The following is an 11505-nucleotide window of genomic DNA, read 5'->3' as shown; positions in this document are numbered from 1 at the left end:
CACACATGTATTCAGCTTGACCCTATACGCAATTGTCCGGTACTACTACAATACTACACTAAGTTGCTAACATAATGATACTATTTTGTAGCCATGTTAGAAACTCATTAAATTTGTTTATTTTTGTGTGTATTCCTCTATGATTTAAGGGGTTTTTAAGTTCCGATCAATGTCTATTTCTGTTTCCGTATCCGCTTTGTATTCGCTCCGTGTCTGTTTTCGGTAGTATCTGTTTCCGTATTCATTTCCGGGGTTTCTGTATTCATTTCCGCTTCTGCAAAAAAATATGAAAACAAATATGATAGCACTCGGTTTTGTCCGTTTCCGCTCCGTTTTCATCCCTATCCAGATATACAACTGTATACGCACCTGCCTTGCGGGTCCCTGGTTACACGGACGTTTGCACGCCATGGACGGAACGAGGCAGAGCCGTGGCTCGACATGTCGCTGGCGTCCTGATCCGTGGATCAGATCCGGCGCTGGCCGGTAACGGCGGTAGTGACTGGAGTTAATGCGCTAGAGGGGTTGGTCGTTGGCAGCATCTACCTCCTACCTCCAGACCTCGCTTCCTCCATTGCCGAGAGCGGCGACCCCGTGGAGAAATCTGGTGCAACAAGGCGACGACCCGCTGAGGGAAGCATGGAATTCTTGATGCAGGTATGGGTCTGCTTGCTGCTGCTGCTCATTGGACACCATTTTGTTATAGAAAACTTGTCAGAGATCTGATTTGGCTGCCTCCTATCTTTGGAAGCAGCAGGACTTTGCTAGAAGAGGTGAACGGGAACAACCTGATCATGGAGAGGCACCGTGAGGACGCCGCCGGTCGTAGAGCTGCCGGCCAGGACGGTGTCGAGTGCTGATGGCCAGATTTGTGCCGAGGGCGCTGATCCAGGGGCAGGCAGTGCAGACAAACCTCAAGCTTCAGAGCACTCCATCTAGCAAGTTGACCAAAAAACATCTGGATGGACGCAAAGGTACGAAGATTAGTGGTGGTAACTAGGTTTGTCTGTCATTAAGCATTGTGCTGACCACGCAGGATATATTGACAGTAAATCATATATACTGTAGTAAAAATCTGAATATGTTGTTGGTACGAATTAACTGAAAAGTTATATGTGGCATCATTAGGAGACATACTGTTATAGATACTAGTGTCTAAACAACAAAGTGTATATCCACTTGGGTAAAGATAACTAAGTCTGCACAATATGTATTTACAAAATTACTAGTGAATGTAGTTTCAGGGCGTACTGAACTATAAGAATGAACTGAAAATTTCTGGCATACTTTCTCGACAATGCAAGGTCTGAATTGGGGCTGCCGCACTAGGCAGAGGCGGTTCGGAATCAGATATGGGAAGAGCAGGCTGAACGTCTACCGGACAATGCATGCAAGAGATAGTATGTGGCTGCACGGTATGAATTTTTTGTGTTCATTTTTGAAAGTTTCTGATTTGGGCATTTATCGTTTTTGCCATGTATAACTGAAATCATGCTGATCAAACTATTTTCAGGGGAAACCAATAGTTGAAAATACACACACTTGTCGGTGTGAGTGCCCTGGCCTTACAAGATTGCTGCGTTCGAAGGACAATGGGTGGTACATAGCGGAGCATCGTGATGAGCACAACCATTTGTTGTCCCCCTCCTATGGACACACAATACACTGGCCATCGCACAAGCATATCAACATGTACAGCAGGGATCTAGTTAAGCAATTGTGGCAGAACAGTTAACCTTGCAAAGGTGTACAGCATAACTGGGAGCTTCTTTGGCAGGATGGAAAATGTACCAGTTCACGAAAAGAGCATTGCGTAGTCTGTGTGGCAAAATTAGTCGTGAGCAAGCAGAAGATGACGCCAGGAAAGCAAAAGCAAAGGTGTACAGCATAATTGCTTCCAGGAACTATGCTCAAAGGATCCACAGTTCACATGTCGAGTTCAGGCGGACAAAGAAGGAAGGATCAACACTGTAATGTGGGCAACTGGCAGCAGCAAATTGCAGTACAACTTCTTCCGAGATGTAGTAACATTTGATACAACCTACAGGGCCAATCTATATGACATGCGGTTTGGTCTTTTTGTGGCTGTTAACAACCATTTTCAGAGCATTATACTAGCTGGTGTGCTGGTTCGTGATGAGAAGGTTGAAACATTTGAGTGGGTTTTCGCATAATTTATCAGGATAAGGGGCGGTACTGCTCCACAAAAAGGTATCATGATCTGAATTGCTATGTGAATCATATTAAAACTTCCTCCTGTAGATCATTACAGACCTGACACTGAAATGATGTGTTTGATTTTCATATCAAAATCGAGCAATGGTAGTAGCAATAAAAAATTTGATGCCAGACACAACTCACAGATGGTGCAAACGACACGTGCGGAAGAATGCAAAAGAGTCCTTGGGTCCTTTGTACTAAAGAAGAGTCATTCCCTTCCTGAATTTCATAAGGTTATTAATCACATGGTGACCATAGATGAATTTGAAGAAGCCTGGAAGTATCTTGTGGAGAAGTACAGCCTGAAGAACTACACTTACATGAAGTAATTGTATGAGATCCAACACAAGTGGGCGAAGCCTTATTTCAAAGTGTATTCTGTGCTAAAATGACGAGTACATAGCGGAGTGAAAGTGCGAACCACATGTTGAAGAATTACTTCATGTGGAAGTACATGCCTGATGCATAGTTCGTGAGGAAGTACATGCATATAGTTAAGAGATGGACCCAGGATTCACATGATATCCCCCTGCCGCACCTAACTCAGTACCAACGGCGGCTGTGCTCAGGAGAACCCGTTTAGTTTCAGGCATTTCAGTATGTATATGCACGCAATGGAGCTTGTGCGGATGGGAGACACCAAGACAGTAGTGTAGAAGCATATAAAACCAGGCCTTAACCCCTTTCCATTAAAAGCATAACGGAAATACATAGTTCAGAGAACCACAGACCCAAGTACCAAAAACATCGCAAGAACATCGCAAGGAAACTAGAAAGGGGGGGGGGGCGAGTTCAAAGCACCACTGGAAAACCCACCATGAGCACTTGTCATCGAGCAGCTCATTGCGGGTCGAAAACCCAGCGACACCTGTGATCACGCAACCTATAGGATCTAAACACCAAGGAGTCTCCAAAAGGAACCCGAAATAGTCTAAATTCACCAAGCTTACAGGCTCACAAAAGAGCAATCAGAGCACTCGCGCAGGAGTGAAAGGCAGCCTATCCCTGACAGACGAGAACTCGAAGCTCCGAAGAGACGCAGAAGGGATCAGTTCGAAGCTGAGTTGGTTGGAGCCGCGCAGATTCTCATCATCATCGAAGCACTGGACCTGAGCATCTTGGCTCCGCGCTCCATGGCCTCCCGATCATCGCCGGCCATCAAACCTGCCCAGTACATAAAAAAACCACAAGCAACATACACCACATTAAAAGGGCTTTTGAGGTTTTTATGTTCAAAAGTAGCTTGGTTACGATTGTTCCATATCGCCCAACAAACCGTTGCCAAACCAGAGGTGTAAAGTTTAGTTCCATCAGGAAGGAAAATATAACACCAGGAATAGTATTGCCAAATGTTATTTGGACATAAAGATGTGCCCAGCACACATCCAACCGTCCTCCATACCACCCGAGCCACAGGGCACGTAAAGAAAAGATGCTGTGAGGTCTCCACATTATCACAAAAAGAGCATTTAGGATTGCCTGCCCAGTTGCGCTTTCTCATGACTTCTCTAGTCAGAACCACATCTTGGAACACTTGCCAAAGAAAAATTTGGATTTTAAGGGGGATTTTTGCTTTCCAAATCCATCTATAGTCACATCCAGCCAGATGCCTTTCCAAGTAGGTATAGACCGATTTGGTCGAGAATTTATCTTTTTTACCCAACGCCCAACTAATCTGATCAGTCTCGTCAGACAACTGCCAAGAGTTAACCACCTCAACCAGATCCTTCCACTGATCCGTGAGGGGAGGGTGTAAATTTCTTCTGAACAGGTCACTACCCTATAGTAGTGTAGAAGCATATGAGCACATGATAAAACTGTTCAAGCATTGTGAGGCTGAAATGAAACCATACACAGAAATGAGGGACGGCCTAGGACTGGAGGACAGGTTGGCTGAGAATGGAGATGTTCTGAATCAGGTTCAGTCAGAAGGCGTTGTGTTGGCTGCAACAGTAGGTGGACATGTTGATATGGAGAACGGCGGCAACAATTCAACACATAAATTGGGAAATATGCTTGCAGGTTTTATTACCTCCAGCTAAGCGCAAGCAGATAGGGAGGCCTACCACAAGTATGGATAAGGCACCATACGGAGGGTTGAGTAAACGGACCAGATTCTGCAGCATTTGTCGGCGACAAGGCCACAAGAGAACAACATGTCCTGATCGTGGTGATGTACCGAAACAACCACGAAAGTTGGCAAGATGCAAGAATTGTGGTGTTGAAAGCCGCCGTCGAAACAATTGTCATAAGGCGGGTGAGCTGAGACGGACGTAAATGTGTGAACTATGTGACCAGGGAATGTCATGAACTTGTGGTCTATTTGTATAATTAGAATTTGTAGCTTGTTTGTTGGACATGTGCTTATAAAATAATTTGCTTTCCATCAGACCTTGCTTTGACAGTTTATAATGTTTAATGGATTCTATGGCATAGTTGGTAATGACTCTAGTATTCATAAATTAGACTTGTTCAGTGTGAGTGTATTGATACTACAGGGTTGCAATGTTCAGAGGGATTTCATGCCCAAATTTAAGATTCTGCATGATCTTTTTTATTTGAATTACCACGTGTCAAGTACATGCAGTAGATGCATCTCAATCAGTGGCATCAGAGGGTGTGTGGGATGGGTTGAGCTTCGTTCTCACATGGTGCATCTGCAGTGAGCAAGTCTGAAGAATACAGCCATGGGAGCGACTTCTCGATTCAGGTATGCATTGCCAGTCCAGTGATTATCCATTCGCTAACTGTAAGTACGCGTAGACTGATGTGGTGAACACTGCAGGCTGCTGCATCTTCGGAGGCGTCAGTCAATCAACGAGCAGATCCTGAACCGACGGGGAGTGCACACTCGGTGCTTTCTTCACTGTCGGATTATGTGAGCACATGGTAACTGACCGTTACAAAACCATTTTGGCCTGCGTGTTAACAGTTTGTGTGGTGTTCAGGATATGAGTGAAGGTGATGATAGCGACGCAGAGGTAGCGAACAAGCTGAATGGTGGGATCCAACTGCAGGAGTATGCAGTTGCAGAGGAGGGCGTCTGCTAACTCGACGGCCATCTCTGAAATGGGCTTGCCGGTGGACGTTAGTCCAGAATCTACATATTACCGGCCCACATCATCCATCTCCATCTGATCCATGTTGATGGTAACTGACGGAAATACCAGGGCGTCAACTGAGTTGTGGGCCATAGCACATAAAAAGAATATAGCTGAATTAATGTACCTGTGCGAATGCCTGCATGTGCACTTATCACGAGGTGAATTGTCGGCACTGATTGCGGGATCACTGCAGCCCGGGCTCACATGAGCACTTTCGCGTTTGCTCCTCCTTACTTACCTTTTTCTTGTGAGGAATAGCAGCAACCAGAGGCCCAACCAAAGAGAATCTAGTCCATGTTATCACAGGATCTGAATCACACACACGAATAATGGATGAACATACAGAGACGATGACACAGGGTATTTTTTGCGTTGCGTTCTGTTTGCAACTTTTCTCCTAGTTCTCTTCTCTTATTCAGAATTACAAGGAAAAAAGTGTGAAGCCCCACGATCCGTGAGTCTCGCGCCATCCCACGAGCGGCATCGTGTGTCCACAGGAATCGGTCCTGAATCATTAGGCGATGACCAGGACAACTAATCTTATCTAAAACTGTCTACTGAATAAGCTGAACTAACTTGCAGCTGTCAACGACAACAGTGTGACGAGCTACAGTACAGAATACAGAGATAAAAAAAACCAGAAGAAAAAAATGCACAAGGATTATTCAACATTCACTCCCTAAGACTTGTGCATCTTTGTGACTTCCACCATACCGATCTTTGCTCGCTGCTCCTGGAGTTTGCCACGGCCAAGTGCTTTGGTAAGCAAATCAGCCATCTGCTCTTCAGTTCTCACGAACTCGATCTGTATCTTCCCATTTTCCACACACTCCCTAATATAATGATACTTGATATCAATGTGTTTGCTTCGCTCGTGGAAAACAGGGTTCTTGCAAAGTGACATTGCCGATTTGTTGTCCATATTGAGCACCACTGATCTTACTGCTTTTACCTTGATCTCACTAAGGAGGCGTGCCAGCCACACACCTTGACAAGCTGCTGTTGTTGCAGCAACATATTCAGCCTCACACGAGGAGAGGGTCACAATGCTCTGCTTCTTCGATTGCCAGCTCACAAGGTTGCTTCCAAAGAAGAACATGAGGCCTGTGGTGCTTCTGCGCGTATCAATGCATCCACCAAGATCGTTGTCACTGTATCCAATCAAGGGAGCTTCAGCTGCGCCACGGGAGTAGTGCACTCCCCAATTCAGAGTTCCTGCGATATAGCGCAGGATATGCTTCACTGCTGCCAAGTGTTCCCTGGTAGGTGCCTCCATGAACCTTGACACAAACCCAACTGAGAATGTGAGATCTGGCCTTGTGTGAATGAGATAACGCAACATCCCTACTATGCTTCTGAATTCAGTTGTATCAACTGGTTGTGCAGAACTGACCTTGCTCAACTTAAATCTGGGCTCCATGGGCACGGGGCAGGAATTGCAACCTGTCATGTCAGCTCTCTCAAGTATCTTGGCAGCATAACCAGCCTGACAGAGATCAATTCCACCACTGTGCTGATGAACCTCTATCCCCAGATAATAATTCAGATGTCCTAGGTCACTCATTTTGAACAGCATTTCCATCTCACCTTTAAACTTGCTGATCTCCTCTTCATCTGATCCAGTGATGATCAGATCATCTACATAAACCCCGACCACCAGCCGAGATTTTGCATCCCCTCTTGCATAAATTCCATGCTCGGAGGGACACCTCTTGAATTTTAAATCAGTCAAGCAGGTGTCTAACTTGGTGTTCCAAGCTCATGGGGCCTGTTTCAGCCCATACAAGGCTTTGTCCAGCCTCAGAACCTTGCTGGTTTGCCCTGCAACGATAAACCCTGGCGGCTGTGTCACGTACACCTCTTCCTTGAGCTCACCATTCAGAAATGCAGACTTCACATCCATGTGATGCACTGTCCAGCCTGCTCTGGCTGCCATGGCGAGAAGCAAGCGCACTGACTCCATTCTTGCCACTGGTGCAAAAACTTCCTCATAGTCAATGCCTTGTTTCTGCACATATCCCTTTGCCACCAAGCGTGCTTTGTGTTTCACTATTTCACCAACAACATCCTTTTTCACCTTATAAATCCACTTCAGTCCAATCGGACGATGCCCTCGTGGTAGATCAACCAAAGTCCAGGTATGGTTAGCCTCGATCGCGGCCATTTCATCTGCCATGGCCAGCTGCCAGCACTCGTGAGGCTCAGCTTCTTCAAACGTGCCTGGTTCCTGCCCAAGTACCAGACCAAGCTCATAGTCAGGGTCCTCCTCATCGTCGTCAACCTCTGGTGACTGAGGCGAGGAGGGAGTTGCAGGTGCTTCGCTGGTGTCGATGTACTTGCGGTTCGGAAGGAAGATGCCGTCTTGTGCCCTCGTCTTCATTGCATGCACAGGCGCGACAGGCGTTGGCGGTGCACGTTCTGCTCCTGAACATGCAGGTGTGCCAGGCACAGCAGCAGGTGGTGATGTGGAGCTGCTGCAGCCTGCACTCCCTGGGCCTGGCGTCGTGGCCGTGAGTGGCGACGGCGAGTGTGCCGAGGCGGTGCTCGGCGTTGTGGGTGTCGTTGCCGCGGGCGAGCCACCAGACAGAGTGGACAGCGGGTCAATGATGAAGCTCATACCTGACGCTGCAGGCTGTGTTCCCTCCCAGTTCCATGCCTTTGCCTCCTCGAACATGACATCGCGAGACACGACGATCTTGTCCTCGTCTGGATCATAGAGACAATAGGCTTTGCTTCCGCTCTCGTACCCGAAGAAGATCATGCGTTTGCTTCGATCTTCCAGCTTGCTCAGGTGAGGCCGTGTGCATTTGGCATGGGCGACGCACCCAAACACACGAAGGACGTCGACGTTCGGCTTCCTTCCACACCAAGCCTCGAACGGTGTTTGCCCCTTCACGGTCCTGGTGTATGCGCGGTTGAGCAAAAAGACAGCAGTGGACACCGCTTCACCCCAAAACCGAGCAGGAACTCCCATGGCCTTCATCATGCATCTCGCCGTTCCCACCACTGTCTGATTTCGCCGCTCTACCACGCCGTTCTGTTGAGGCGTGTAAGGAGCAGTGAGGTGTCGCTGGACACCGAGATCAGCGAGGTAGGCTGTGAGGTCATTTGAGTTGAATTCCCCGCCTCGATCTGTCCTGAGCGTCTTGAGCTTGCAACCTGTTTCTCGCTCAACTCTCGCCTGGAATCTGCGAATGGACTCTGCGGCTTCATCTTTGCTGTGCAACAAGGACAGCCACATGTACCTGCTGTAATCGTCCACAAGGAGGAGGAAGTACTTCCTTCCACTTGGCGTCGCCGGCGAGATCGGTCCGCACAAATCGCCGTGAACTAGCTCCAGTGGTTGTGAGGCGCGAAACCTTGCTTGCTTCGGGAACGGGACTCGGCGCTGCTTTCCAACAAGACAAGCGTCGCAGACCTGCTCACTGTGATCGATCAATGGCAGCCCGTGCACCATGCCCTGACGAGCCAACCTTGCAAGCCCATCAAAGTGCTGATGGCCAAAACGGGCGTGCCACCGCCATGCATCCTCGGCGGTGTGCGTAGCCAAGCACACAGGCCTGACAAGCTGGAGGTGCACGACGTAGAGCCTGTTGCGCGCATGAGGTACTCTGGCGAGGACGCGTTGCTGGTGATCGCGGACGGTCATGAACCCGTCCTTGACGAGCGTCGGGTAGCCGACCTCATCCAGTTGCCCGATCGAGATGATGTTCGTCTTCAGTCGTGGGATCCAGTACACCTGCGTCAGGGCCCGGTGATCTTCTCCGCCCACGGCGAACAGAACCGTTCCTCGGCCGCAAATTTCCACAAGGGAGCCGTCACCGAATCTCACGGTGCCGGCCACTCCCCTGTCCAGCTCGGCGAACGCAGCCTCGTCGCCCGTCATGTGGTTTGACGCACCTGTGTCCATGTACCAGGCAGGGTCGACGTCGTCGGAGGAGTGCCGGAGGATGGCGCGTGCTTGCTCTTCATTGAGGAAGACGTGCTCGTCCGCGCCTGCGGCGGACAGCGACACCTCCTGGATCATGAACATGGCGGGATCGCCATCGTTCTCATCGGTTGGAGCCTGCACGAGATTGGCCTCCTCCCGCTTCCCCTGGTTAGCATGGTCACGCTGCGCCTTGCGGCATTCGCGCGCCCAGTGGCCGTCGATGCCGCAGTAGTTGCACTTCCCGTTGCGGCGCGGTGGCTTTCCGCCGCCGTCGACCTTGCCTCCGCCATCCCTGCTCTGAGGACGACCCTGTGGCTTCTTGCCTTTTCCGCCGCCGCCGGACGAGCTGTCACCGGCGTGACGGTTTCCCAGACGGGCGCGCCATTCCTCCTCCGTCAGAAGCAGGCGCCCACCCGTGTCTTGCTCCAGCGCGCCACGGCCTTCCGATGCTGCAAGGCGTCCGCTCAGCTCGTCGATGGAGAGCTCCTCTAGATCCAGGAGCGTCTCTATGGAGCACGCCATCTGGGAGTACCTAGGCGGCACAACACGCAGAATCTTCTGCACGCCGTCGAGCTCGGAAGTGGTGTCCCCAAGGGACTGCAGCTCTGTGACCATGCTCGAGACACGGAGAGAGAAATCCTCGACGTTCTCTCCTGCCTTGAAAGCGAGCGCGTCGAAGTCCTTCCGCAGCTTCTGCCGACGTGCTTCTCGCACACGATCCACGCCGACGCGGAGCGTCTTGATGGTGTCCCAGGCCACCTTTGCGTCATCCTTGGCGGCCAGGATCTGGACCATCTCAGGCGGCACCGAGCTCAGGATGGCGCCCAGGGCCTGCCTCTCCTGCCGCTCCGGCGCGTCGCCGGGATCGATGGCCTCCCAGAGTCCCGCGCCCTGCATCTTGACGCGCATCAGGATGGCCCACTCCGTGTAGTTCGTCTTCGTGAGGACTGGCCACGAGACGGCGCCGCCGCCGGTCTCCCTCACGACGGTCTCCCTCACCACCACTTCACCGCCGCCGCCTCTCCGCATCCTGCTCCGTCCGCGGCTCGGTGAGCGCACGCGACGTGACCCGCTGGTGGGCGACTTGGATCCAGCAGCTGCCGCCGGTGGTGGTGTACCAACCATTGCGATTCAGAGGCTCTGATGCCACTTGTTATCACAGGATCTGAATCACACACACGAATAATGGATGAACACACAGAGACGATGACACAGTGTATTTTTTGCGTTGCGTTCTGTCTGCAACTTTTCTCCTAGTTCTCTTCTCTTATTCAGAATTACAAGAAAAAAAGTGTGAAGCCCCACGATCCGTGAGTCTCGCGCCATCCCACGAGCGGCATCGTGTGTCCACAGGAATCGGTCCTGGATCATTAGGCGATGACTAGGACAACTAATCTTATCTAAAACTGTCTACTGAATAAGCTGAACTAACTTGCAGCTGTCAACGACAACGGTGTGACGAGCTACAGTACAGAATACAGAGATAAAAAAAACCAGAAGAAAAAAATGCACAAGGATTATTCAACAGTCCAGCTCTCTTCTTCAATAAAATGTGCTGCCGACCAGTCAGAGCTCCTCCCAGCCCCTTCTGAAATGAACACACCCTGGTTCCTAGCACATGAACCAAAGACGCTCTTGACACGGTCAAGAGCATAGGCCGCCGTGCTTACACGATTTGATTATATTGTGGATTTCTGAAGGGTTTATCGAGGAAGAGGTGGGTTGTGCATCTCTCCTCGATGAAACCTTCGGATATCTACAATGTATCAGGTGCTTGAATTTTTGTTTGTTTTCAGTCGATTTCTCGAGCCGTTCGACGGCTCTGGTTCATCTTCTACCTCCAGCCCAAACCCCAAACGAGAGCTCCCCAAAACCCAAACCAGTCAAGGTCCTCTCACCTCCAGCTGCGACCCAAATCTGTGACCACTCGTCCTCCCCTCTCTCTAGGACGTCGTGGCGAGCTGTGCCGGAGCCCTTGGCGATGACACCACGACCGACCTCGTCGTCCCCAAGTCGAGCTCGTTGTTGCGTTGCGCTGCCCATTTCCAAACCCAACTGACCCAAAAAACTTCTTCAGTTACCCGATGAATAGCAAATGTGGCAATGTAAGTGCAACTCTAGTAAAGCACGTATTCTCGCGCAAACGGTAAAAATCCGGCGACTATACGGGTTTGGCCCTTTTTTGGGCCAGACCAGAGCCTGTATAGTCGGCCGGCCCGTAATTTTTTTACGATGGTCCGCAAATCGCCC

The 11505-nt window shown here is 50.0% G+C and overlaps 1 long non-coding RNA gene across 1 annotated transcript; it reads left to right on the top strand.

Annotated features, from left to right (window-relative positions):
- The first annotated feature begins 350 nt into the window (after window positions 1-350).
- On the top strand, window positions 351-2356 carry LOC123130141 (uncharacterized). The gene is made up of 4 exons (XR_006463743.1): window positions 351-657; window positions 755-974; window positions 1305-1415; window positions 1514-2356. It is a non-coding gene; the product is annotated as an uncharacterized lncRNA (long non-coding RNA).
- The last annotated feature ends 9149 nt before the right edge of the window (window positions 2357-11505 follow it).

The sequence above is a fragment of the Triticum aestivum genome, chromosome 6A (assembly GCF_018294505.1).
Source record: "Triticum aestivum cultivar Chinese Spring chromosome 6A, IWGSC CS RefSeq v2.1, whole genome shotgun sequence".
Taxonomy (NCBI): Eukaryota; Viridiplantae; Streptophyta; class Magnoliopsida; order Poales; family Poaceae; genus Triticum; species Triticum aestivum.
Note: the sequence above shows the minus strand (reverse complement) of the source record. Positions and strands in the feature narration are given on the sequence as shown.